This window comes from Triturus cristatus, chromosome 6, assembly GCF_964204655.1.
Source record: "Triturus cristatus chromosome 6, aTriCri1.1, whole genome shotgun sequence".
Taxonomy (NCBI): domain Eukaryota; kingdom Metazoa; phylum Chordata; class Amphibia; order Caudata; family Salamandridae; genus Triturus; species Triturus cristatus.
In genome coordinates this window covers 99,168,975-99,192,808 of record NC_140589.1, presented here as the reverse complement: position 1 = coordinate 99,192,808, position 23,834 = coordinate 99,168,975, and the positions used below count along the sequence as shown (strand labels likewise).

At 43.5% G+C, this 23,834-nt stretch overlaps 26 non-coding genes across 26 annotated transcripts; all 26 read left to right on the top strand.

Moving 5' to 3' along the window:
* Positions 1-631: 631 nt before the first annotated feature.
* On the top strand, positions 632-714 carry TRNAL-CAG (transfer RNA leucine (anticodon CAG)). Its single transcript has one exon. It is a non-coding gene; the product is annotated as a tRNA-Leu (tRNA).
* Positions 715-900: 186 nt separating this feature from the next.
* On the top strand, positions 901-983 carry TRNAL-AAG (transfer RNA leucine (anticodon AAG)). The gene has a single exon. It is a non-coding gene; the product is annotated as a tRNA-Leu (tRNA).
* Positions 984-2,007: 1,024 nt separating this feature from the next.
* Positions 2,008-2,090, top strand: TRNAL-UAG (transfer RNA leucine (anticodon UAG)). The gene has a single exon. It is a non-coding gene; the product is annotated as a tRNA-Leu (tRNA).
* A 2,007-nt stretch (positions 2,091-4,097) lies between these two features.
* Positions 4,098-4,180, top strand: TRNAL-UAG (transfer RNA leucine (anticodon UAG)). Its single transcript has one exon. It is a non-coding gene; the product is annotated as a tRNA-Leu (tRNA).
* Positions 4,181-4,812: 632 nt separating this feature from the next.
* Positions 4,813-4,895, top strand: TRNAL-CAG (transfer RNA leucine (anticodon CAG)). Its single transcript has one exon. It is a non-coding gene; the product is annotated as a tRNA-Leu (tRNA).
* Positions 4,896-5,081: 186 nt separating this feature from the next.
* TRNAL-AAG (transfer RNA leucine (anticodon AAG)) lies at positions 5,082-5,164 on the top strand. Its single transcript has one exon. It is a non-coding gene; the product is annotated as a tRNA-Leu (tRNA).
* A 1,739-nt stretch (positions 5,165-6,903) lies between these two features.
* Positions 6,904-6,986, top strand: TRNAL-CAG (transfer RNA leucine (anticodon CAG)). The gene has a single exon. It is a non-coding gene; the product is annotated as a tRNA-Leu (tRNA).
* Positions 6,987-7,172: 186 nt separating this feature from the next.
* On the top strand, positions 7,173-7,255 carry TRNAL-AAG (transfer RNA leucine (anticodon AAG)). Its single transcript has one exon. It is a non-coding gene; the product is annotated as a tRNA-Leu (tRNA).
* Positions 7,256-9,257: 2,002 nt separating this feature from the next.
* Positions 9,258-9,340, top strand: TRNAL-AAG (transfer RNA leucine (anticodon AAG)). Its single transcript has one exon. It is a non-coding gene; the product is annotated as a tRNA-Leu (tRNA).
* A 1,024-nt stretch (positions 9,341-10,364) lies between these two features.
* On the top strand, positions 10,365-10,447 carry TRNAL-UAG (transfer RNA leucine (anticodon UAG)). The gene has a single exon. It is a non-coding gene; the product is annotated as a tRNA-Leu (tRNA).
* Positions 10,448-11,079: 632 nt separating this feature from the next.
* Positions 11,080-11,162, top strand: TRNAL-CAG (transfer RNA leucine (anticodon CAG)). Its single transcript has one exon. It is a non-coding gene; the product is annotated as a tRNA-Leu (tRNA).
* A 186-nt stretch (positions 11,163-11,348) lies between these two features.
* Positions 11,349-11,431, top strand: TRNAL-AAG (transfer RNA leucine (anticodon AAG)). The gene has a single exon. It is a non-coding gene; the product is annotated as a tRNA-Leu (tRNA).
* Positions 11,432-12,455: 1,024 nt separating this feature from the next.
* TRNAL-UAG (transfer RNA leucine (anticodon UAG)) lies at positions 12,456-12,538 on the top strand. Its single transcript has one exon. It is a non-coding gene; the product is annotated as a tRNA-Leu (tRNA).
* A 632-nt stretch (positions 12,539-13,170) lies between these two features.
* On the top strand, positions 13,171-13,253 carry TRNAL-CAG (transfer RNA leucine (anticodon CAG)). Its single transcript has one exon. It is a non-coding gene; the product is annotated as a tRNA-Leu (tRNA).
* A 186-nt stretch (positions 13,254-13,439) lies between these two features.
* TRNAL-AAG (transfer RNA leucine (anticodon AAG)) lies at positions 13,440-13,522 on the top strand. Its single transcript has one exon. It is a non-coding gene; the product is annotated as a tRNA-Leu (tRNA).
* A 1,024-nt stretch (positions 13,523-14,546) lies between these two features.
* Positions 14,547-14,629, top strand: TRNAL-UAG (transfer RNA leucine (anticodon UAG)). The gene has a single exon. It is a non-coding gene; the product is annotated as a tRNA-Leu (tRNA).
* Positions 14,630-15,261: 632 nt separating this feature from the next.
* TRNAL-CAG (transfer RNA leucine (anticodon CAG)) lies at positions 15,262-15,344 on the top strand. The gene has a single exon. It is a non-coding gene; the product is annotated as a tRNA-Leu (tRNA).
* A 186-nt stretch (positions 15,345-15,530) lies between these two features.
* On the top strand, positions 15,531-15,613 carry TRNAL-AAG (transfer RNA leucine (anticodon AAG)). Its single transcript has one exon. It is a non-coding gene; the product is annotated as a tRNA-Leu (tRNA).
* Positions 15,614-16,637: 1,024 nt separating this feature from the next.
* On the top strand, positions 16,638-16,720 carry TRNAL-UAG (transfer RNA leucine (anticodon UAG)). Its single transcript has one exon. It is a non-coding gene; the product is annotated as a tRNA-Leu (tRNA).
* Positions 16,721-17,352: 632 nt separating this feature from the next.
* TRNAL-CAG (transfer RNA leucine (anticodon CAG)) lies at positions 17,353-17,435 on the top strand. The gene has a single exon. It is a non-coding gene; the product is annotated as a tRNA-Leu (tRNA).
* A 186-nt stretch (positions 17,436-17,621) lies between these two features.
* Positions 17,622-17,704, top strand: TRNAL-AAG (transfer RNA leucine (anticodon AAG)). The gene has a single exon. It is a non-coding gene; the product is annotated as a tRNA-Leu (tRNA).
* A 1,024-nt stretch (positions 17,705-18,728) lies between these two features.
* TRNAL-UAG (transfer RNA leucine (anticodon UAG)) lies at positions 18,729-18,811 on the top strand. The gene has a single exon. It is a non-coding gene; the product is annotated as a tRNA-Leu (tRNA).
* A 900-nt stretch (positions 18,812-19,711) lies between these two features.
* TRNAL-AAG (transfer RNA leucine (anticodon AAG)) lies at positions 19,712-19,794 on the top strand. Its single transcript has one exon. It is a non-coding gene; the product is annotated as a tRNA-Leu (tRNA).
* A 1,024-nt stretch (positions 19,795-20,818) lies between these two features.
* TRNAL-UAG (transfer RNA leucine (anticodon UAG)) lies at positions 20,819-20,901 on the top strand. Its single transcript has one exon. It is a non-coding gene; the product is annotated as a tRNA-Leu (tRNA).
* Positions 20,902-21,802: 901 nt separating this feature from the next.
* Positions 21,803-21,885, top strand: TRNAL-AAG (transfer RNA leucine (anticodon AAG)). The gene has a single exon. It is a non-coding gene; the product is annotated as a tRNA-Leu (tRNA).
* Positions 21,886-23,624: 1,739 nt separating this feature from the next.
* TRNAL-CAG (transfer RNA leucine (anticodon CAG)) lies at positions 23,625-23,707 on the top strand. The gene has a single exon. It is a non-coding gene; the product is annotated as a tRNA-Leu (tRNA).
* The last annotated feature ends 127 nt before the right edge of the window (positions 23,708-23,834 follow it).

The window sequence follows — 23,834 nt, the reverse complement described above, 5'->3', positions numbered from 1 at the left end:
TCCTTTTGGAGATTTAATCTCCTTTATCAGGTTAACATCTGATGGAAGTTGCATCTGTTGGTCTTCACCTGGCACGTTATTCCGTTCTCCTCTTGTCAAGAGAGATGGGGTTTCTCATATATTTAGGTTCTATAACGTCTTGCTGACAAAGCGCAATCCTTACCAAATGAGCATAGGACCCATGTAAGAGGTCATCTGGAAGAGTCATGCTCTTGTATGCCCTGGCCAGACGGGCCCTGCAAATTTGGAAGAATGGCATGCATCTGGTAGACAACTGGACTCCAGCACACTTACAGCAATTTCCTTAGGGCTTTGATCAGGGGCTGCTTAAATTTGCATACTCCACCCTATGTTGTGACTTTGAGATCCCTTGTTGAAATTGCTTTAGCCAGCCAAGAGGTGGCTATTGTCTCAATTTCAAAGCAGCTTTGAGCCGTTCAAGTGGCTGGTGAATAGCACTTTCTCTTTGTTCGCCTCAAAGTTCTAAAGAGTTCTCCATAGGTCCTGCTCTGTACAGATTGTTCAAAGATCTGTTGGAAGTGCATATAATAGGATAAATAAATTGAGGGCATTCCTTTTCAGTACCTCACCTGCATGGCTGTCTGGCCTCTGGAAGATGCTGGGAAAGCAAGTCAGGATGGCCGAGTGGTCTAAGGCGCTGCGTTCAGGTCGCAGTCTCCTCTGGAGGCGTGGGTTCAAATCCCACTTCTGACAGTCCTGTGTTTACTCTAATTATTTTCTTGAGAAATATGATCATTTCCCTCGCAGTGGCTTATAGGATTGTCTTCTTGGAAGAGTGCAGTGAGTTTTTTTCTTGCTCTAGCCACTATTGGCCTCAGCTCTGTGCATTTTTTGGTTCCTAATATCTTTCTCACCCTTTAGATGAAAAAGCAGCATGGGGTCAGGATGGCCGAGTGGTCTAAGGCGCTGCGTTAAGGCCACAGTCTCTCCTGGAGGCGTGGGTTCGAATCCCACTTCTGACAAAACTTGAATTCCATTTTCTCTCTCAGTTCCTTTAGAATCTCAGCTAAAAATTGGCAATGTAAATAATATCTGAATAAGTACCAAACTTCAGTTTCAACTGCAAATGCATTTGCCCTATTCTATCTTTAACGTTAATGTAATATTCTTCTAGCACTCGTGGTGTTTTATATTTGTTTTGTGGGGTACTTTAAAAATCTTTTTTATGAAAGAAATGGGTTACATTAAGTCTTGTGATGTTTTAGGTTTCCAATAAGGAGGTTTTAAATTTTATGTCACGTCATTTTCAGATGCATCATTCAAGAGATGTTTCCACTATAGAATGCAGAGCAAGGGCAAAAATACAAGTGATAGAGCGAGTGAGTGAGAAGGAGTGTTGTGGAAGGAGAGAATGAAACAAAGACAGAGTGAGTGAACGGCAGGGAGGCATAGAAGAGGAGTCTAGTAGTGAAGGAGACCTGCTTTTCCCTGCTCTTGACCTCCCACCCATCCCCAAACAACCACAAACATACCTTCTGTGCAAAGTTGGTATGCAGAATTTCACGCCTCAGCAAGTGAGGGTGAGTCCCAGGCCAGGGGCTAAAGAGCAAAAGAGTGCCTGTGCTCAGACTTTCCCTGCTAGGGATAGTTTATCTGGAACAAGGCCTACTCTCTTGTATCCAGCAAGGATCTAGAAATCCTGCATGAATCTGCAAGGCACATTGGCAGCATAAATTTGCATAAACTGCCCCACCTATTGCCGTCCTACTTCCTGTGCTGTAGTTGTTTGTGTAGAGAGAGAGGTCGCAGGCAAGGAAATGTTGTGAGTCGGATACAGGACCCTAAATAGCTGGTGAGAGGTATGTGGTGTTCTAAAAGCATGAAAACTGTATACCTGTGAAATAAAGTGCTTTCGTATGTGTTCTTCTGTGTTTATTGTCCTGTGCATAAAGTTGCACCTTGTGTTTGAAGGTTTAAATTATTTCAGGCTTGCATTGAGGTAGACGTTTCTGAGTAACTTTTATTAATTTCTTAAAAGCATATACTGTCAGGATGGCCGAGAGGTCTAAGGCGCTGTGTTTAGGCCACAGTCTCCTTTGGAGGCGTGGGTTCGAATCCCACTTCTGACATGCCTTTTGGAGATTTAATCTCCTTTATCAGGTTAACATCTGATGGAAGTTGCATCTGTTGGTCTTCACTTGGCACGTTATTCCGTTCTCCTCTTGTCAAGAGAGATGGGGTTTCTCATATATTTAGGTTCTATAACGTCTTGCTGACAAAGCGCAATCCTTACCAAATGAGCATAGGACCCATGTAAGAAGTCATCTGGAAGAGTCATGCTCTTGTATGCCCTGGCCAGACGGGCCCTGCAAATTTGGAAGAATGCCATTCATCTGGTAGACAACTGGACTCCAGCACACTTACAGCAATCTCCTCAGGGCTTTGATCAGGGGCTGCTTAAATTTGCATACTCCACCCTATGTTGTGACTTTGAGATCCCTTGTTGAAATTGCTTTAGCCAGCCAAGAGGTGGCTATTGTCTCAATTTCAAAGCAGCTTTGGGCCGTTCAAGTGGCTGGTGAATAGCACTTTCTCTTTGTTTGCCTCAAAGTTCTAAAGAGTTCTCCATAGGTCCTGCTCTGTACAGATTGTTCAAAGATCTGTTGGAAGTGCAATGCTAGGATAAATAAATTGAGGGCATTCCTTTTCAGTACCTCACCTGCATGGCTGTCTGGCCTCTGGAAGATGCTGGGAAAGCAAGTCAGGATGGCCGAGTGGTCTAAGGCGCTGCGTTCAGGTCACAGTCTCCTCTGGAGGCGTGGGTTCAAATCCCACTTCTGACAGTCCTTTGTTTACTCTAATTTTTTTCTTGAGAAATATGATCATTTCCCTCGCAGTGGCTTATAGGATTGTCTTCTTGGAAGAGTGCAGTGAGTTTTTTTCTTGCTCTAGCCACTATTGGCCTAAGCTCTGTGCATTTTTTGGTTCCTAATATCTTTCTCACCCTTTAGATGAAAAAGCAGCATGGGGTCAGGATAGCCAAGTGGTCTAAGGCGCTGCGTTAAGGCCGCAGTCTCTCCTGGAGGCGTTGGTTCAAATCCCACTTCTGACAAAACTTTAATTCCATTTTCTCTCTCAGTTCCTTTAGAATCTCAGCTAAAAATTGGCAATGTAAATAATATCTGAATAAGTACCAAACTTCAGTTTCAACTGCAAATGCATTTGCCCTATTCTATCTTTAACGTTAATGTTATATTCTTCTAGCACTCGTGGTGTTTTATATTTCTTTTGTGGGGTACTTTAAAAATCTTTTTTATGAAAGAAATGGGTTACATTAAGTCTTGTGATGTTTTAGGTTTCCAATAAGGAGGTTTTAAATTTTATGTCACGTCATTTTCAGATGCTTCATTCAAGAGATGTTTCCACTATAGAATGCAGGGCAAGGGCAAAAATACAAGTGATAGAGCGAGTGAGTGAGAAGGAGTGTTGTGGAAGGAGAGAATGAAACAAAGACAGAGTGAGTGAATGGCAGGGAGGCATAGAAGAGGAGTCTAGTAGTGAAGGAGACCTGCTTTTCCCTGCTCTTGACCTCCCACCCATTCCCAAACAACCACAAACATACCTTTTGTGCAAAGTTGGTATGCAGAATTTCACGCCTCAGCAAGTGAGGGTGAGTCCCAGGCCAGGGGCTAAAGAGCAAAAGAGTGCCTGTGCTCAGACTTTCCCTGCTAGGGATAGTTTATCTGGAACAAGGCCTACTCTCTTGTATCCAGCAAGGATCTAGAAATCCTGCATGAATCTGCAAGGCACATTGGCAGCATAAATTTGCATAAACTGCCCCACCTATTGCCTTCCTACTTCCTGTGCTGTAGTTGTTTGTGTAGAGAGAGAGGTCGCAGGCAAGGAAATGTTGTGAGTCGGATACAGGACCCTAATTAGCTGGTGAGAGGTATGTGGTGTTCTAAAAGCATGAAAACTGTATACCTGTGAAATAAAGTGCTTTCGTATGTGTTCTTCTGTGTTTATTGTCCTGTGCATAAAGTTGCACCTTGTGTTTGAAGGTTTAAATTATTTCAGGCTTGCATTGAGGTAGACGTTTCTGAGTAACTTTTATTCATTTCTTAAAAGCATATACTGTCAGGATGGCCGAGAGGTCTAAGGCGCTGTGTTTAGGCCACAGTCTCCTTTGGAGGCGTGGGTTCGAATCCCACTTCTGACATGCCTTTTGGAGATTTAATCTCCTTTATCAGGTTAACATCTGATGGAAGTTGCATCTGTTGGTCTTCACTTGGCACGTTATTCCGTTCTCCTCTTGTCAAGAGAGATGGGGTTTCTCATATATTTAGGTTCTATAACGTCTTGCTGACAAAGCGCAATCCTTACCAAATGAGCATAGGACCCATGTAAGAGGTCATCTGGAAGAGTCATGCTCTTGTATGCCCTGGCCAGACGGGCCCAGCAAATTTGGAAGAATGCCATTCATCTGGTAGACAACTGGACTCCAGCACACTTACAGCAATTTCCTCAGGGCTTTGATCAGGGGCTGCTTAAATTTGCATACTCCACCCTATGTTGTGACTTTGAGATCCCTTGTTGAAATTGCTTTAGCCAGCCAAGAGGTGGCTATTGTCTCAATTTCAAAGCAGCTTTTAGCCGTTCAAGTGGCTGGTGAATAGCACTTTCTCTTTGTTCGCCTCAAAGTTCTAAAGAGTTCTCCATAGGTCCTGCTCTGTACAGATTGTTCAAAGATCTGTTGGAAGTGCATATAATAGGATAAATAAATTGAGGGCATTCCTTTTCAGTACCTCACCTGCATGGCTGTCTGGCCTCTGGAAGATGCTGGGAAAGCAAGTCAGGATGGCCGAGTGGTCTAAGGCGCTGCGTTCAGGTCGCAGTCTCCTCTGGAGGCGTGGGTTCAAATCCCACTTCTGACAGTCCTGTGTTCACTCTAATTATTTTCTTGAGAAATATGATCATTTCCCTCGCAGTGGCTTATAGGATTGTCTTCTTGGAAGAGTGCAGTGAGTTTTTTTCTTGCTCTAGCCACTATTGGCCTCAGCTCTGTGCATTTTTTGGTTCCTAATATCTTTCTCACCCTTTAGATGAAAAAGCAGCATGGGGTCAGGATGGCCGAGTGGTCTAAGGCGCTGAGTTAAGGCCGCAGTCTCTCCTGGAGGCGTGGGTTCGAATCCCACTTCTGACAAAACTTGAATTCCATTTTCTCTCTCAGTTCCTTTAGAATCTCAGCTAAAAATTGGCAATGTAAATAATATCTGAATAAGTACCAAACTTCAGTTTCAACTGCAAATGCATTTGCCCTATTCTATCTTTAACGTTAATGTAATATTCTTCTAGCACTCGTGGTGTTTTATATTTGTTTTGTGGGGTACTTTAAAAATCTTTTTTATGAAAGAAATGGGTTACATTAAGTCTTGTGATGTTTTAGGTTTCCAATAAGGAGGTTTTAAATTTTATGTCACGTCATTTTCAGATGCATCATTCAAGAGATGTTTCCACTATAGAATGCAGAGCAAGGGCAAAAATACAAGTGATAGAGCGAGTGAGTGAGAAGGAGTGTTGTGGAAGGAGAGAATGAAACAAAGACAGAGTGAGTGAACGGCAGGGAGGCATAGAAGAGGAGTCTAGTAGTGAAGGAGACCTGCTTTTCCCTGCTCTTGACCTCCCACCCATCCCCAAACAACCACAAACATACCTTCTGTGCAAAGTTGGTATGCAGAATTTCACGCCTCAGCAAGTGAGGGTGTGTCCCAGGCCAGGGGCTAAAGAGCAAAAGAGTGCCTGTGCTCAGACTTTCCCTGCTAGGGATAGTTTATCTGGAACAAGGCCTACTCTCTTGTATCCAGCAAGGATCTAGAAATCCTGCATGAATCTGCAAGGCACATTGGCAGCATAAATTTGCATAAACTGCCCCACCTATTGCCGTCCTACTTCCTGTGCTGTAGTTGTTTGTGTAGAGAGAGAGGTCGCAGGCAAGGAAATGTTGTGAGTCGGATACAGGACCCTAAATAGCTGGTGAGAGGTATGTGGTGTTCTAAAAGCATGAAAACTGTATACCTGTGAAATAAAGTGCTTTCGTATGTGTTCTTCTGTGTTTATTGTCCTGTGCATAAAGTTGCACCTTGTGTTTGAAGGTTTAAATTATTTCAGGCTTGCATTGAGGTAGACGTTTCTGATTAACTTTTATTAATTTCTTAAAAGCATATACTGTCAGGATGGCCGAGAGGTCTAAGGCGCTGTGTTTAGGCCACAGTCTCCTTTGGAGGCGGGGGTTCGAATCCCACTTCTGACATGCCTTTTGGAGATTTAATCTCCTTTATCAGGTTAACATCTGATGGAAGTTGCATCTGTTGGTCTTCACTTGGCACGTTATTCCGTTCTCCTCTTGTCAAGAGAGATGGGGTTTCTCATATATTTAGGTTCTATAACGTCTTGCTGACAAAGCGCAATCCTTACCAAATGAGCATAGGACCCATGTAAGAGGTCATCTGGAAGAGTCATGCTCTTGTATGCCCTGGCCAGACGGGCCCAGCAAATTTGGAAGAATGCCATTCATCTGGTAGACAACTGGACTCCAGCACACTTACAGCAATTTCCTCAGGGCTTTGATCAGGGGCTGCTTAAATTTGCATACTCCACCCTATGTTGTGACTTTGAGATCCCTTGTTGAAATTGCTTTAGCCAGCCAAGAGGTGGCTATTGTCTCAATTTCAAAGCAGCTTTGAGCCGTTCAAGTGGCTGGTGAATAGCACTTTCTCTTTGTTCGCCTCAAAGTTCTAAAGAGTTCTCCATAGGTCCTGCTCTGTACAGATTGTTCAAAGATCTGTTGGAAGTGCATATAATAGGATAAATAAATTGAGGGCATTCCTTTTCAGTACCTCACCTGCATGGCTGTCTGGCCTCTGGAAGATGCTGGGAAAGCAAGTCAGGATGGCCGAGTGGTCTAAGGCGCTGCGTTCAGGTCGCAGTCTCCTCTGGAGGCGTGGGTTCAAATCCCACTTCTGACAGTCCTCTGTTTACTCTAATTTTTTTCTTGAGAAATATGATCATTTCCCTCGCAGTGGCTTATAGGATTGTCTTCTTGGAAGAGTGCAGTGAGTTTTTTTCTTGCTCTAGCCACTATTGGCCTAAGCTCTGTGCATTTTTTGGTTCCTAATATCTTTCTCACCCTTTAGATGAAAATGCAGCATGGGGTCAGGATGGCCGAGTGGTCTAAGGTGCTGCGTTAAGGCCGCAGTCTCTCCTGGAGGCGTGGGTTCGAATCCCACTTCTGACAAAACTTGAATTCCATTTTCTCTCTCAGTTCCTTTAGAATCTCAGCTAAAAATTGGCAATGTAAATAATATCTGAATAAGTACCAAACTTCAGTTTCAACTGCAAATGCATTTGCCCTATTCTATCTTTAACGTTAATGTAATATTCTTCTAGCACTCGTGGTGTTTTATATTTGTTTTGTGGGGTACTTTAAAAATCTTTTTTATGAAAGAAATGGGTTACATTAAGTCTTGTGATGTTTTAGGTTTCCAATAAGGAGGTTTTAAATTTTATGTCACGTCATTTTCAGATGCTTCATTCAAGAGATGTTTCCACTATAGAATGCAGAGCAAGGGCAAAAATACAAGTGATAGAGCGAATGAGTGAGAAGGAGTGTTGTGGAAGGAGAGAATGAAACAAAGACAGAGTGAGTGAACGGCAGGGAGGCATAGAAGAGGAGTCTAGTAGTGAAGGAGACCTGCTTTTCCCTGCTCTTGACCTCCCACCCATCCCCAAACAACCACAAACATACCTTCTGTGCAAAGTTGGTATGCAGAATTTCATGCCTCAGCAAGTGAGGGTGAGTCCCAGGCCAGGGGCTAAAGAGCAAAAGAGTGCCTGTGCTCAGACTTTCCCTGCTAGGGATAGTTTATCTGGAACAAGGCCTACTCTCTTGTATCCAGCAAGGATCTAGAAATCCTGCATGAATCTGCAAGGCACATTGGCAGCATAAATTTGCATAAACTGCCCCACCTATTGCCTTCCTACTTCCTGTGCTGTAGTTGTTTGTGTAGAGAGAGAGGTCGCAGGCAAGGAAATGTTGTGAGTCGGATACAGGACCCTAAATAGCTGGTGAGAGGTATGTGGTGTTCTAAAAGCATGAAAACTGTATACCTGTGAAATAAAGTGCTTTCGTATGTGTTCTTCTGTGTTTATTGTCCTGTGCATAAAGTTGCACCTTGTGTTTGAAGGTTTAAATTATTTCAGGCTTGCATGGACGTTTCTGAGTAACTTTTATTCATTTATTAAAAGCCTATACTGTCAGGATGGCCGAGAGGTCTAAGGTGCTGTGTTTAGGCCACAGTCTCCTTTGGAGGCGTGCGTTCGAATCCCACTTCTGACATGCCTTTTGGAGATTTAATCTCCTTTATCAGGTTAACATCTGATGGAAGTTGCATCTGTTGGTCTTCACTTGGCACGTTATTCCGTTCTCCTCTTGTCAAGAGAGATGGGGTTTCTCATATATTTAGGTTCTATAACGTCTTGCTGACAAAGCGCAATCCTTACCAAATGAGCATAGGACCCATGTAAGAGGTCATCTGGAAGAGTCATGCTCTTGTATGCCCTGGCCAGACGGGCCCTGTAAATTTGGAAGAATGCCATTCATCTGGTAGACAACTGGACTCCAGCACACTTACAGCAATCTCCTCAGGGCTTTGATCAGGGGCTGCTTAAATTTGCATACTCCACCCTATGTTGTGACTTTGAGATCCCTTGTTGAAATTGCTTTAGCCAGCCAAGAGGTGGCTATTGTCTCAATTTCAAAGCAGCTTTGAGCCGTTCAAGTGGCTGGTGAATAGCACTTTCTCTTTGTTTGCCTCAAAGTTCTAAAGAGTTCTCCATAGGTCCTGCTCTGTACAGATTGTTCAAAGATCTGTTGGAAGTGCATATAATAGGATAAATAAATTGAGGGCATTCCTTTTCAGTACCTCACCTGCATGGCTGTCTGGCCTCTGGAAGATGCTGGGAAAGCAAGTCAGGATGGCCGAGTGGTCTACGGCGCTGCGTTCAGGTCGCAGTCTCCTCTGGAGGCGTGGGTTCAAATCCCACTTCTGACAGTCCTGTGTTTACTCTAATTTTTTTCTTGAGAAATATGATCATTTCCCTCGCAGTGGCTTATAGGATTGTCTTCTTGGAAGAGTGCAGTGAGTTTTTTTCTTGCTCTAGCCACTATTGGCCTAAGCTCTGTGCATTTTTTGGTTCCTAATATCTTTCTCACCCTTTAGATGAAAAAGCACCATGGGGTCAGGATGGCCGAGTGGTCTAAGGCGCTGCGTTAAGGCCGCAGTCTCTCCTGGAGGCGTGGGTTCGAATCCCACTTCTGACAAAACTTGAATTCCATTTTCTCTCTCAGTTCCTTTAGAATCTCAGCTAAAAATTGGCAATGTAAATAATATCTGAATAAGTACCAAACTTCAGTTTCAACTGCAAATGCATTTGCCCTATTCTATCTTTAACGTTAATGTAATATTCTTCTAGCACTCGTGGTGTTTTATATTTGTTTTGTGGGGTACTTTAAAAATCTTTTTTATGAAAGAAATGGGTTACATTAAGTCTTGTGATGTTTTAGGTTTCCAATAAGGAGGTTTTAAATTTTATGTCACGTCATTTTCAGATGCTTCAATCAAGAGATGTTTCCACTATAGAATGCAGAGCAAGGGCAAAAATACAAGTGATAGAGCGAGTGAGTGAGAAGGAGTGTTGTGGAAGGACAGAATGAAACAAAGACAGAGTGAGTGAACGGCAGGGAGGCATAGAAGAGTAGTCTAGTAGTGAAGGAGACCTGCTTTTCCCTGCTCTTGACCTCCCACCCATCCCCAAACAACCACAAACATACCTTCTGTGCAAAGTTGGTATGCAGAATTTCACGCCTCAGCAAGTGAGGGTGAGTCCCAGGCCAGGGGCTAAAGAGCAAAAGAGTGCCTGTGCTCAGACTTTCCCTGCTAGGGATAGTTTATCTGGAACAAGGCCTACTCTCTTGTATCCAGCAAGGATCTAGAAATCCTGCATGAATCTGCAAGGCACATTGGCAGCATAAATTTGCATAAACTGCCCCACCTATTGCCTTCCTACTTCCTGTGCTGTAGTTGTTTGTGTAGAGAGAGAGGTCGCAGGCAAGGAAATGTTGTGAGTCGGATACAGGACCCTAAATAGCTGGTGAGAGGTATGTGGTGTTCTAAAAGCATGAAAACTGTATACCTGTGAAATAAAGTGCTTTCGTATGTGTTCTTCTGTGTTTATTGTCCTGTGCATAAAGTTGCAACTTGTGTTTGAAGGTTTAAATTATTTCAGGCTTGCATGGAGGTAGACGTTTCTGAGTAACTTTTATTCATTTCTTAAAAGCCTATACTGTCAGGATGGCCGAGAGGTCTAAGGCGCTGTGTTTAGGCCACAGTCTCCTTTGGAGGCGTGGGTTCGAATCCCACTTCTGACATGCCTTTTGGAGATTTAATCTCCTTTATCTGGTTAACATCTGATGGAAGTTGCATCTGTTGGTCTTCACTTGGCACGTTATTCCGTTCTCCTCTTGTCAAGAGAGATGGGGTTTCTCATATATTTAGGTTCTATAACGTCTTGCTGACAAAGCGCAATCCTTACCAAATGAGCATAGGACCCATGTAAGAGGTCATCTGGAAGAGTCATGCTCTTGTATGCCCTGGCCAGACGGGCCCTGCAAATTTGGAAGAATGCCATGCATCTGGTAGACAACTGGACTCCAGCACACTTACAGCAATTTCCTTAGGGCTTTGATCAGGGGCTGCTTAAATTTGCATACTCCACCCTATGTTGTGACTTTGAGATCCCTTGTTGAAATTGCTTTAGCCAGCCAAGAGGTGGCTATTGTCTCAATTTCAAAGCAGCTTTGAGCCGTTCAAGTGGCTGGTGAATAGCACTTTCTCTTTGTTCGCCTCAAAGTTCTAAAGAGTTCTCCATAGGTCCTGCTCTGTACAGATTGTTCAAAGATCTGTTGGAAGTGCATATAATAGGATAAATAAATTGAGGGCATTCCTTTTCAGTACCTCACCTGCATGGCTGTCTGGCCTCTGGAAGATGCTGGGAAAGCAAGTCAGGATGGCCGAGTGGTCTAAGGCGCTGCGTTCAGGTCGCAGTCTCCTCTGGAGGTGTGGGTTCAAATCCCACTTCTGACAGTCCTGTGTTTACTCTAATTTTTTTCTTGAGAAATATGATCATTTCCCTCGCAGTGGCTTATAGGATTGTCTTCTTGGAAGAGTGCAGTGAGTTTTTTTCTTGCTCTAGCCACTATTGGCCTAAGCTCTGTGCATTTTTTGGTTCCTAATATCTTTCTCACCCTTTAGATGAAAAATCAGCATGGGGTCAGGATGGCCGAGTGGTCTAAGGCGCTGCGTTAAGGCCGCAGTCTCTCCTGGAGGCGTGGGTTCAAATCCCACTTCTGACAAAACTTGAATTCCATTTTCTCTCTCAGTTCCTTTAGAATCTCAGCTAAAAATTGGCAATGTAAATAATATCTGAATAAGTACCAAACTTCAGTTTCAACTGCAAATGCATTTGCCCTATTCTATCTTTAACGTTAATGTAATATTCTTCTAGCACTCGTGGTGTTTTATATTTGTTTTGTGGGGTACTTTAAAAATCTTTTTTATGAAAGAAATGGGTTACATTAAGTCTTGTGATGTTTTAGGTTTACAATAAGGAGGTTTTAAATTTTATGTCACGTCATTTTCAGATGCTTCATTCAAGAGATGTTTCCACTATAGAATGCAGAGCAAGGGCAAAAATACAAGTGATAGAGCGAGTGAGTGAGAAGGAGTGTTGTGGAAGGAGAGAATGAAACAAAGACAGAGTGAGTGAATGGCAGGGAGGCATAGAAGAGGAGTCTAGTAGTGCAGGAGACCTGCTTTTCCCTGCTCTTGACCTCCCACCCATCCCCAAACAACCACAAACATACCTTCTGTGCAAAGTTGGTATGCAGAATTTCACGCCTCAGCAAGTGAGGGTGAGTCCCAGGCCAGGGGCTAAAGAGCAAAAGAGTGCCTGTGCTCAGACTTTCCCTGCTAGGGATAGTTTATCTGGAACAAGGCCTACTCTCTTGTATCCAGCAAGGATCTAGAAATCCTGCATGAATCTGCAAGGCACATTGGCAGCATAAATTTGCATAAACTGCCCCACCTATTGCCTTCCTACTTCCTGTGCTGTAGTTGTTTGTGTAGAGAGAGAGGTCGCAGGCAAGGAAATGTTGTGAGTCGGATACAGGACCCTAAATAGCTGGTGAGAGGTATGTGGTGTTCTAAAAGCATGAAAACTGTATACCTGTGAAATAAAGTGCTTTCGTATGTGTTCTTCTGTGTTCATTGTCCTGTGCATAAAGTTGCACCTTGTGTTTGAAGGTTTAAATTATTTCAGGCTTGCATGGAGGTAGACGTTTCTGAGTAACTTTTATTCATTTCTTAAAAGCCTATACTGTCAGGATGGCCGAGAGGTCTAAGGCGCTGTGTTTAGACCACAGTCTCCTTTGGAGGCGTGGGTTCGAATCCCACTTCTGACATGCCTTTTGGAGATTTAATCTCCTTTATCAGGTTAACATCTGATGGAAGTTGCATCTGTTGGTCTTCACTTCGCACGTTATTCCGTTCTCCTCTTGTCAAGAGAGATGGGGTTTCTCATATATTTAGGTTCTATAACGTCTTGCTGACAAAGCGCAATCCTTACCAAATGAGCATAGGACCCATGTAAGAGGTCATCTGGAAGAGTCATGCTCTTGTATGCACTGGCCAGACGGGCCCTGCAAATTTGGAAGAATGCCATGCATCTGGTAGACAACTGGACTCCAGCACACTTACAGCAATTTCCTTAGGGCTTTGATCAGGGGCTGCTTAAATTTGCATACTCCACCCTATGTTGTGACTTTGAGATCCCTTGTTGAAATTGCTTTAGCCAGCCAAGAGGTGGCTATTGTCTCAATTTCAAAGCAGCTTTGAGCCGTTCAAGTGGCTGGTGAATAGCACTTTCTCTTTGTTCGCCTCAAAGTTCTAAAGAGTTCTCCATAGGTCCTGCTCTGTACAGATTGTTCAAAGATCTGTTGGAAGTGCATATAATAGGATAAATAAATTGAGGGCATTCCTTTTCAGTACCTCACCTGCATGGCTGTCTGGCCTCTGGAAGATGCTGGGAAAGAAAGTCAGGATGGCCGAGTGGTCTAAGGCGCTGCGTTCAGGTCGCAGTCTCCTCTGGAGGCGTGGGTTCAAATCCCACTTCTGACAGTCCTGTGTTTACTCTAATTATTTTCTTGAGAAATATGATCATTTCCCTCGCAGTGGCTTATAGGATTGTCTTCTTGGAAGAGTGCAGTGAGTTTTTTTCTTGCTCTAGCCACTATTGGCCTAAGCTCTGTGCATTTTTTGGTTCCTAATATCTTTCTCACCCTTTAGATGAAAAAGCACCATGGGGTCAGGATGGCCGAGTGGTCTAAGGCGCTGCGTTAAGGCTGCAGTCTCTCCTGGAGGCGTGGGTTCGAATCCCACTTCTGACAAAACTTGAATTCCATTTTCTCTCTCAGTTCCTTTAGAATCTCAGCTAAAAATTGGCAATGTAAATAATATCTGAATAAGTACCAAACTTCAGTTTCAACTGCAAATGCATTTGCCCTATTCTATCTTTAACGTTAATGTAATGTTCTTCTAGCACTCGTGGTGTTTTATATTTCTTTTGTGGGGTACTTTAAAAATCTTTTTTATGAAAGAAATGGGTTACATTAAGTCTTGTGATGTTTTAGGTTTCCAATAAGGAGGTTTTAAATTTTATGTCACGTCATTTTCAGATGCTTCAATCAAGAGATGTTTCCACTATAGAATGCAGAGCAAGGGCAAAAATACAAGTGATAGAGCGAGTGAGTGAGAAGGAGTGTTGTGGAAGGACAGAATGAAACAAAGACAGAGTGAGTGAACGGCAGGGAGGCATAGAAGAGTAGTCTAGTAGTGAAGGAGACCTGCTTTTCCCTGCTCTTGACCTCCCACCCATCCCCAAACAACCACAAACATACCTTCTGTGCAAAGTTGGTATGCAGAATTTCACGCCTCAGCAAGTGAGGGTGAGTCACAGGCCAGGGGCTAAAGAGCAAAAGAGTGCCTGTGCTCAGACTTTCCCTGCTAGGGATAGTTTATCTGGAACAAGGCCTACTCTCTTGTATCCAGCAAGGATCTAGAAATCCTGCATGAATCTGCAAGGCACATTGGCAGCATAAATTTGCATAAACTGCCCCACCTATTGCCTTCCTACTTCCTGTGCTGTAGTTGTTTGTGTAGAGAGAGAGGTCGCAGGCAAGGAAATGTTGTGAGTCGGATACAGGACCCTAAATAGCTGGTGAGAGGTATGTGGTGTTCTAAAAGCATGAAAACTGTATACCTGTGAAATAAAGTGCTTTCGTATGTGTTCTTCTGTGTTTATTGTCCTGTGCATAAAGTTGCACCTTGTGTTTGAAGGTTTAAATTATTTCAGGCTTGCATGGAGGTAGACGTTTCTGAGTAACTTTTATTCATTTCTTAAAAGCCTATACTGTCAGGATGGCCGAGAGGTCTAAGGCGCTGTGTTTAGGCCACAGTCTCCTTTGGAGGCGTGGGTTCGAATCCCACTTCTGACATGCCTTTTGGAGATTTAATCTCCTTTATCTGGTTAACATCTGATGGAAGTTGCATCTGTTGGTCTTCACTTGGCACGTTATTCCGTTCTCCTCTTGTCAAGAGAGATGGGGTTTCTCATATATTTAGGTTCTATAACGTCTTGCTGACAAAGCGCAATCCTTACCAAATGAGCATAGGACCCATGTAAGAGGTCATCTGGAAGAGTCATGCTCTTGTATGCCCTGGCCAGACGGGCCCTGCAAATTTGGAAGAATGCCATGCATCTGGTAGACAACTGGACTCCAGCACACTTACAGCAATTTCCTTAGGGCTTTGATCAGGGGCTGCTTAAATTTGCATACTCCACCCTATGTTGTGACTTTGAGATCCCTTGTTGAAATTGCTTTAGCCAGCCAAGAGGTGGCTATTGTCTCAATTTCAAAGCAGCTTTGAGCCGTTCAAGTGGCTGGTGAATAGCACTTTCTCTTTGTTCGCCTCAAAGTTCTAAAGAGTTCTCCATAGGTCCTGCTCTGTACAGATTGTTCAAAGATCTGTTGGAAGTGCATATAATAGGATAAATAAATTGAGGGCATTCCTTTTCAGTACCTCACCTGCATGGCTGTCTGGCCTCTGGAAGGTGCTGGGAAAGCAAGTCAGGATGGCCGAGTGGTCTAAGGCGCTGCGTTCAGGTCGCAGTCTCCTCTGGAGGTGTGGGTTCAAATCCCACTTCTGACAGTCCTGTGTTTACTCTAATTTTTTTCTTGAGAAATATGATCATTTCCCTCGCAGTGGCTTATAGGATTGTCTTCTTGGAAGAGTGCAGTGAGTTTTTTTCTTGCTCTAGCCACTATTGGCCTAAGCTCTGTGCATTTTTTGGTTCCTAATATCTTTCTCACCCTTTAGATGAAACAGCAGCATGGGATCAGGATGGCCGAGTGGTCTAAGGCGCTGCGTTAAGGCCGCAGTCTCTCCTGGAGGCGTGGGTTCAAATCCCACTTCTGACAAAACTTGAATTCCATTTTCTCTCTCAGTTCCTTTAGAATCTCAGCCAAAAATTGGCAATGTAAATAATATCTGAATAAGTACCAAACTTCAGTTTCAACTGCAAATGCATTTGCCCTATTCTATCTTTAACGTTAATGTAATATTCTTCTAGCACTCGTGGTGTTTTATATTTGTTTTGTGGGGTACTTTAAAAATCTTTTTTATGAAAGAAATGGGTTACATTAAGTCTTGTGATGTTTTAGGTTTACAATAAGGAGGTTTTAAATTTTATGTCACGTCATTTTCAGATGCTTCATTCAAGAGATGTTTCCACTATAGAATGCAGAGCAAGGGCAAAAATACAAGTGATAGAGCGAGTGAGTGAGAAGGAGTGTTGTGGAAGGAGAGAATGAAACAAAGACAGAGTGAGTGAATGGCAGGGAGGCATAGAAGAGGAGTCTAGTAGTGCAGGAGACCTGCTTTTCCCTGCTCTTGACCTCCCACCCATCCCCAAACAACCACAAACATACCTTCTGTGCAAAGTTGGTATGCAGATTTTCACGCCTCAGCAAGTGAGGGTGAGTCCCAGGCCAGGGGCTAAAGAGCAAAAGAGTGCCTGTGCTCAGACTTTCCCTGCTAGGGATAGTTTATCTGGAACAAGGCCTACTCTCTTGTATCCAGCAAGGATCTAGAAATCCTGCATGAATCTGCAAGGCACATTGGCAGCATAAATTTGCATAAACTGCCCCACCTATTGCCTTCCTACTTCCTGTGCTGTAGTTGTTTGTGTAGAGAGAGAGGTCGCAGGCAAGGAAATGTTGTGAGTCGGATACAGGACCCTAAATAGCTGGTGAGAGGTATGTGGTGTTCTAAAAGCATGAAAACTGTATACCTGTGAAATAAAGTGCTTTCGTATGTGTTCTTCTGTGTTTATTGTCCTGTGCATAAAGTTGCACCTTGTGTTTGAAGGTTTAAATTATTTCAGGCTTGCATGGAGGTAGACGTTTCTGAGTAACTTTTATTCATTTCTTAAAAGCCTATACTGTCAGGATGGCCGAGAGGTCTAAGGCGCTGTGTTTAGGCCACAGTCTCCTTTGGAGGCGTGGGTTCGAATCCCACTTCTGACATGCCTTTTGGAGATTTAATCTCCTTTATCTGGTTAACATCTGATGGAAGTTGCATCTGTTGGTCTTCACTTGGCACGTTATTCCGTTCTCCTCTTGTCAAGAGAGATGGGGTTTCTCATATATTTAGGTTCTATAACGTCTTGCTGACAAAGCGCAATCCTTACCAAATGAGCATAGGACCCATGTAAGAGGTCATCTGGAAGAGTCATGCTCTTGTATGCCCTGGCCAGACGGGCCCTGCAAATTTGGAAGAATGCCATGCATCTGGTAGACAACTGGACTCCAGCACACTTACAGCAATTTCCTTAGGGCTTTGATCAGGGGCTGCTTAAATTTGCATACTCCACCCTATGTTGTGACTTTGAGATCCCTTGTTGAAATTGCTTTAGCCAGCCAAGAGGTGGCTATTGTCTCAATTTCAAAGCAGCTTTGAGCCGTTCAAGTGGCTGGTGAATAGCACTTTCTCTTTGTTCGCCTCAAAGTTCTAAAGAGTTCTCCATAGGTCCTGCTCTGTACAGATTGTTCAAAGATCTGTTGGAAGTGCATATAATAGGATAAATAAATTGAGGGCATTCCTTTTCAGTACCTCACCTGCATGGCTGTCTGGCCTCTGGAAGATGCTGGGAAAGCAAGTCAGGATGGCCGAGTGGTCTAAGGCGCTGCGTTCAGGTCGCAGTCTCCTCTGGAGGTGTGGGTTCAAATCCCACTTCTGACAGTCCTGTGTTTACTCTAATTTTTTTCTTGAGAAATATGATCATTTCCCTCGCAGTGGCTTATAGGATTGTCTTCTTGGAAGAGTGCAGTGAGTTTTTTTCTTGCTCTAGCCACTATTGGCCTAAGCTCTGTGCATTTTTTGGTTCCTAATATCTTTCTCACCCTTTCGATGAAAAAGCAGCATGGGGTCGGGATGGCCGAGTGGTCTAAGGCACTGCGTTAAGGCCGCAGTCTCTCCTGGAGGCGTGGGTTCAAATCCCACTTCTGACAAAACTTGAATTCCATTTTCTCTCTCAGTTCCTTTAGAATCTCAGCTAAAAATTGGCAATGTAAATAATATCTGAATAAGTACCAAACTTCAGTTTCAACTGCAAATGCATTTGCCCTATTCTATCTTTAACGTTAATGTAATATTCTTCTAGCACTCGTGGTGTTTTATATTTGTTTTGTGGGGTACTTTAAAAATCTTTTTTATGAAAGAAATGGGTTACATTAAGTCTTGTGATGTTTTAGGTTTACAATAAGGAGGTTTTAAATTTTATGTCACGTCATTTTCAGATGCTTCATTCAAGAGATTTTTCCACTATAGAATGCAGAGCAAGGGCAAAAATACAAGTGATAGAGCGAGTGAGTGAGAAGGAGTGTTGTGGAAGGAGAGAATGAAACAAAGACAGAGTGAGTGAATGGCAGGGAGGCATAGAAGAGGAGTCTAGTAGTGCAGGAGACCTGCTTTTCCCTGCTCTTGACCTCCCACCCATCCCCAAACAACCACAAACATACCTTCTGTGCAAAGTTGGTATGCAGATTTTCACGCCTCAGCAAGTGAGGGTGAGTCCCAGGCCAGGGGCTAAAGAGCAAAAGAGTGCCTGTGCTCAGACTTTCCCTGCTAGGGATAGTTTATCTGGAACAAGGCCTACTCTCTTGTATCCAGCAAGGATCTAGAAATCCTGCATGAATCTGCAAGGCACATTGGCAGCATAAATTTGCATAAACTGCCCCACCTATTGCCTTCCTACTTCCTGTGCTGTAGTTGTTTGTGTAGAGAGAGAGGTCGCAGGCAAGGAAATGTTGTGAGTCGGATACAGGACCCTAAATAGCTGGTGAGAGGTATGTGGTGTTCTAAAAGCATGAAAACTGTATACCTGTGAAATAAAGTGCTTTCGTATGTGTTCTTCTGTGTTCATTGTCCTGTGCATAAAGTTGCACCTTGTGTTTGAAGGTTTAAATTATTTCAGGCTTGCATGGAGGTAGACGTTTCTGAGTAACTTTTATTCATTTCTTAAAAGCCTATACTGTCAGGATGGCCGAGAGGTCTAAGGCGCTGTGTTTAGACCACAGTCTCCTTTGGAGGCGTGGGTTCGAATCCCACTTCTGACATGCCTTTTGGAGATTTAATCTCCTTTATCAGGTTAACATCTGATGGAAGTTGCATCTGTTGGTCTTCACTTCGCACGTTATTCCGTTCTCCTCTTGTCAAGAGAGATGGGGTTTCTCATATATTTAGGTTCTATAACGTCTTGCTGACAAAGCGCAATCCTTACCAAATGAGCATAGGACCCATGTAAGAGGTCATCTGGAAGAGTCATGCTCTTGTATGCCCTGGCCAGACGGGCCCAGCAAATTTGGAAGAATGCCATTCATCTGGTAGACAACTGGACTCCAGCACACTTACAGCAATTTCCTCAGGGCTTTGATCAGGGGCTGCTTAAATTTGCATACTCCACCCTATGTTGTGACTTTGAGATCCCTTGTTGAAATTGCTTTAGCCAGCCAAGAGGTGGCTATTGTCTCAATTTCAAAGCAGCTTTGAGCCGTTCAAGTGGCTGGTGAATAGCACTTTCTCTTTGTTCGCCTCAAAGTTCTAAAGAGTTCTCCATAGGTCCTGCTCTGTACAGATTGTTCAAAGATCTGTTGGAAGTGCATATAATAGGATAAATAAATTGAGGGCATTCCTTTTCAGTACCTCACCTGCATGGCTGTCTGGCCTCTGGAAGATGGTGGGAAAGCAAGTCAGGATGGCCGAGTGGTCTAAGGCGCTGTGTTCAGGTCGCAGCCTCTCTGGAGGCGTGGGTTCAAATCCCACTTCTGACAGTCCTCTGTTTACTCTAATTTTTTTCTAGAGAAATATGATCATTTCCCTCGCAGTGGCTTATAGGATTGTCTTCTTGGAAGAGTGCAGTGAGTTTTATTCTTGCTCTAGCCACTATTGGCCTAAGCTCTGTGCATTTTTTGGTTCCTAATATCTTTCTCACCCTTTAGATGAAAATGCAGCATGGGGTCAGGATGGCCGAGTGGTCTAAGGCGCTGCGTTAAGGCCGCAGTCTCTCCTGGAGGCGTGGGTTCGAATCCCACTTCTGACAAAACTTGAATTCCATTTTCTCTCTCAGTTCCTTTAGAATCTCAGCTAAAAATTGGCAATGTAAATAATATCTGAATAAGTACCAAACTTCAGTTTCAACTGCAAATGCATTTGCCCTATTCTATCTTTAACGTTAATGTAATATTCTTCTAGCACTCGTGGTGTTTTATATTTGTTTTGTGGGGTACTTTAAAAATCTTTTTTATGAAAGAAATGGGTTACATTAAGTCTTGTGATGTTTTAGGTTTCCAATAAGAAGGTTTTAAATTTTATGTCACGTCATTTTCAGATGCTTCATTCAAGAGATGTTTCCACTATAGAATGCAGAGCAAGGGCAAAAATACAAGTGATAGAGCGAGTGAGTGAGAAGGAGTGTTGTGGAAGGACAGAATGAAACAAAGACAGAGTGAGTGAACGGCAGGGAGGCATAGAAGAGTAGTCTAGTAGTGAAGGAGACCTGCTTTTCCCTGCTCTTGACCTCCCACCTATCCCCAAACAACCACAAACATACCTTCTGTGCAAAGTTGGTATGCAGAATTTCATGCCTCAGCAAGTGAGGGTGAGTCCCAGGCCAGGGGCTAAAGAGCAAAAGAGTGCCTGTGCTCAGACTTTCCCTGCTAGGGATAGTTTATCTGGAACAAGGCCTACTCTCTTGTATCCAGCAAGGATCTAGAAATCCTGCATGAATCTGCAAGGCACATTGGCAGCATAAATTTGCATAAACTGCCCCACCTATTGCCTTCCTACTTCCTGTGCTGTAGTTGTTTGTGTAGAGAGAGAGGTCGCAGGCAAGGAAATGTTGTGAGTCGGATACAGGACCCTAAATAGCTGGTGAGAGGTATGTGGTGTTCTAAAAGCATGAAAACTGTATACCTGTGAAATAAAGTGCTTTCGTATGTGTTCTTCTGTGTTTATTGTCCTGTGCATAAAGTTGCACCTTGTGTTTGAAGGTTTAAATTATTTCAGGCTTGCATGGAGGTAGACGTTTCTGAGTAACTTTTATTCATTTATTAAAAGCCTATACTGTCAGGATGGCCGAGAGGTCTAAGGCGCTGTGTTTAGGCCACAGTCTCCTTTGGAGGCGTGGGTTCGAATCCCACTTCTGACATGCCTTTTGGAGATTTAATCTCCTTTATCAGGTTAACATCTGATGGAAGTTGCATCTGTTGGTCTTCACTTGGCACGTTATTCCGTTCTCCTCTTGTCAAGAGAGATGGGGTTTCTCATATATTTAGGTTCTATAACGTCTTGCTGACAAAGCGCAATCCTTACCAAATGAGCATAGGACCCATGTAAGAGGTCATCTGGAAGAGTCATGCTCTTGTATGCCCTGGCCAGACGGGCCCTGTAAATTTGGAAGAATGCCATTCATCTGGTAGACAACTGGACTCCAGCACACTTACAGCAATCTCCTCAGGGCTTTGATCAGGGGCTGCTTAAATTTGCATACTCCACCCTATGTTGTGACTTTGAGATCCCTTGTTGAAATTGCTTTAGCCAGCCAAGAGGTGGCTATTGTCTCAATTTCAAAGCAGCTTTGAGCCGTTCAAGTGGCTGGTGAATAGCACTTTCTCTTTGTTTGCCTCAAAGTTCTAAAGAGTTCTCCATAGGTCCTGCTCTGTACAGATTGTTCAAAGATCTGTTGGAAGTGCATATAATAGGATAAATAAATTGAGGGCATTCCTTTTCAGTACCTCACCTGCATGGCTGTCTGGCCTCTGGAAGATGCTGGGAAAGCAAGTCAGGATGGCCGAGTGGTCTACGGCGCTGCGTTCAGGTCGCAGTCTCCTCTGGAGGCGTGGGTTCAAATCCCACTTCTGACAGTCCTGTGTTTACTCTAATTTTTTTCTTGAGAAATATGATCATTTCCCTCGCAGTGGCTTATAGGATTGTCTTCTTGGAAGAGTGCAGTGAGTTTTTTTCTTGCTCTAGCCACTATTGGCCTAAGCTCTGTGCATTTTTTGGTTCCTAATATCTTTCTCACCCTTTAGATGAAAAAGCACCATGGGGTCAGGATGGCCGAGTGGTCTAAGGCGCTGCGTTAAGGCCGCAGTCTCTCCTGGAGGCGTGGGTTCGAATCCCACTTCTGACAAAACTTGAATTCCATTTTCTCTCTCAGTTCCTTTAGAATCTCAGCTAAAAATTGGCAATGTAAATAATATCTGAATAAGTACCAAACTTCAGTTTCAACTGCAAATGCATTTGCCCTATTCTATCTTTAACGTTAATGTAATATTCTTCTAGCACTCGTGGTGTTTTATATTTCTTTTGTGGGGTACTTTAAAAATCTTTTTTATGAAAGAAATGGGTTACATTAAGTCTTGTGATGTTTTAGGTTTCCAATAAGGAGGTTTTAAATTTTATGTCACGTCATTTTCAGATGCTTCAATCAAGAGATGTTTCCACTATAGAATGCAGAGCAAGGGCAAAAATACAAGTGATAGAGCGAGTGAGTGAGAAGGAGTGTTGTGGAAGGACAGAATGAAACAAAGACAGAGTGAGTGAACGGCAGGGAGGCATAGAAGAGTAGTCTAGTAGTGAAGGAGACCTGCTTTTCCCTGCTCTTGACCTCCCACCCATCCCCAAACAACCACAAACATACCTTCTGTGCAAAGTTGGTATGCAGAATTTCACGCCTCAGCAAGTGAGGGTGAGTCCCAGGCCAGGGGCTAAAGAGCAAAAGAGTGCCTGTGCTCAGACTTTCCCTGCTAGGGATAGTTTATCTGGAACAAGGCCTACTCTCTTGTATCCAGCAAGGATCTAGAAATCCTGCATGAATCTGCAAGGCACATTGGCAGCATAAATTTGCATAAACTGCCCCACCTATTGCCTTCCTACTTCCTGTGCTGTAGTTGTTTGTGTAGAGAGAGAGGTCGCAGGCAAGGAAATGTTGTGAGTCGGATACAGGACCCTAAATAGCTGGTGAGAGGTATGTGGTGTTCTAAAAGCATGAAAACTGTATACCTGTGAAATAAAGTGCTTTCGTATGTGTTCTTCTGTGTTTATTGTCCTGTGCATAAAGTTGCACCTTGTGTTTGAAGGTTTAAATTATTTCAGGCTTGCATGGAGGTAGACGTTTCTGAGTAACTTTTATTCATTTCTTAAAAGCCTATACTGTCAGGATGGCCGAGAGGTCTAAGGTGCTGTGTTTAGGCCACAGTCTCCTTTGGAGGCGAGGGTTCGAATCCCACTTCTGACATGCCTTTTGGAGATTTAATCTCCTTTATCTGGTTAACATCTGATGGAAGTTGCATCTGTTGGTCTTCACTTGGCACGTTATTCCGTTCTCCTCTTGTCAAGAGAGATGGGGTTTCTCATATATTTAGGTTCTATAACGTCTTGCTGACAAAGCGCAATCCTTACCAAATGAGCATAGGACCCATGTAAGAGGTCATCTGGAAGAGTCATGCTCTTGTATGCCCTGGCCAGACGGGCCCTGCAAATTTGGAAGAATGCCATGCATCTGGTAGACAACTGGACTCCAGCACACTTACAGCAATTTCCTTAGGGCTTTGATCAGGGGCTGCTTAAATTTGCATACTCCACCCTATGTTGTGACTTTGAGATCCCTTGTTGAAATTGCTTTAGCCAGCCAAGAGGTGGCTATTGTCTCAATTTCAAAGCAGCTTTGAGCCGTTCAAGTGGCTGGTGAATAGCACTTTCTCTTTGTTCGCCTCAAAGTTCTAAAGAGTTCTCCATAGGTCCTGCTCTGTACAGATTGTTCAAAGATCTGTTGGAAGTGCATATAATAGGATAAATAAATTGAGGGCATTCCTTTTCAGTACCTCACCTGCATGGCTGTCTGGCCTCTGGAAGATGCTGGGAAAGCTAGTCAGGATGGCCGAGTGGTCTAAGGCGCTGCGTTCAGGTCGCAGTCTCCTCTGGAGGTGTGGGTTCAAATCCCACTTCTGACAGTCCTGTGTTTACTCTAATTTTTTTCTTGAGAAATATGATCATTTCCCTCGCAGTGGCTTATAGGATTGTCTTCTTGGAAGAGTGCAGTGAGTTTTTTTCTTGCTCTAGCCACTATTGGCCTAAGCT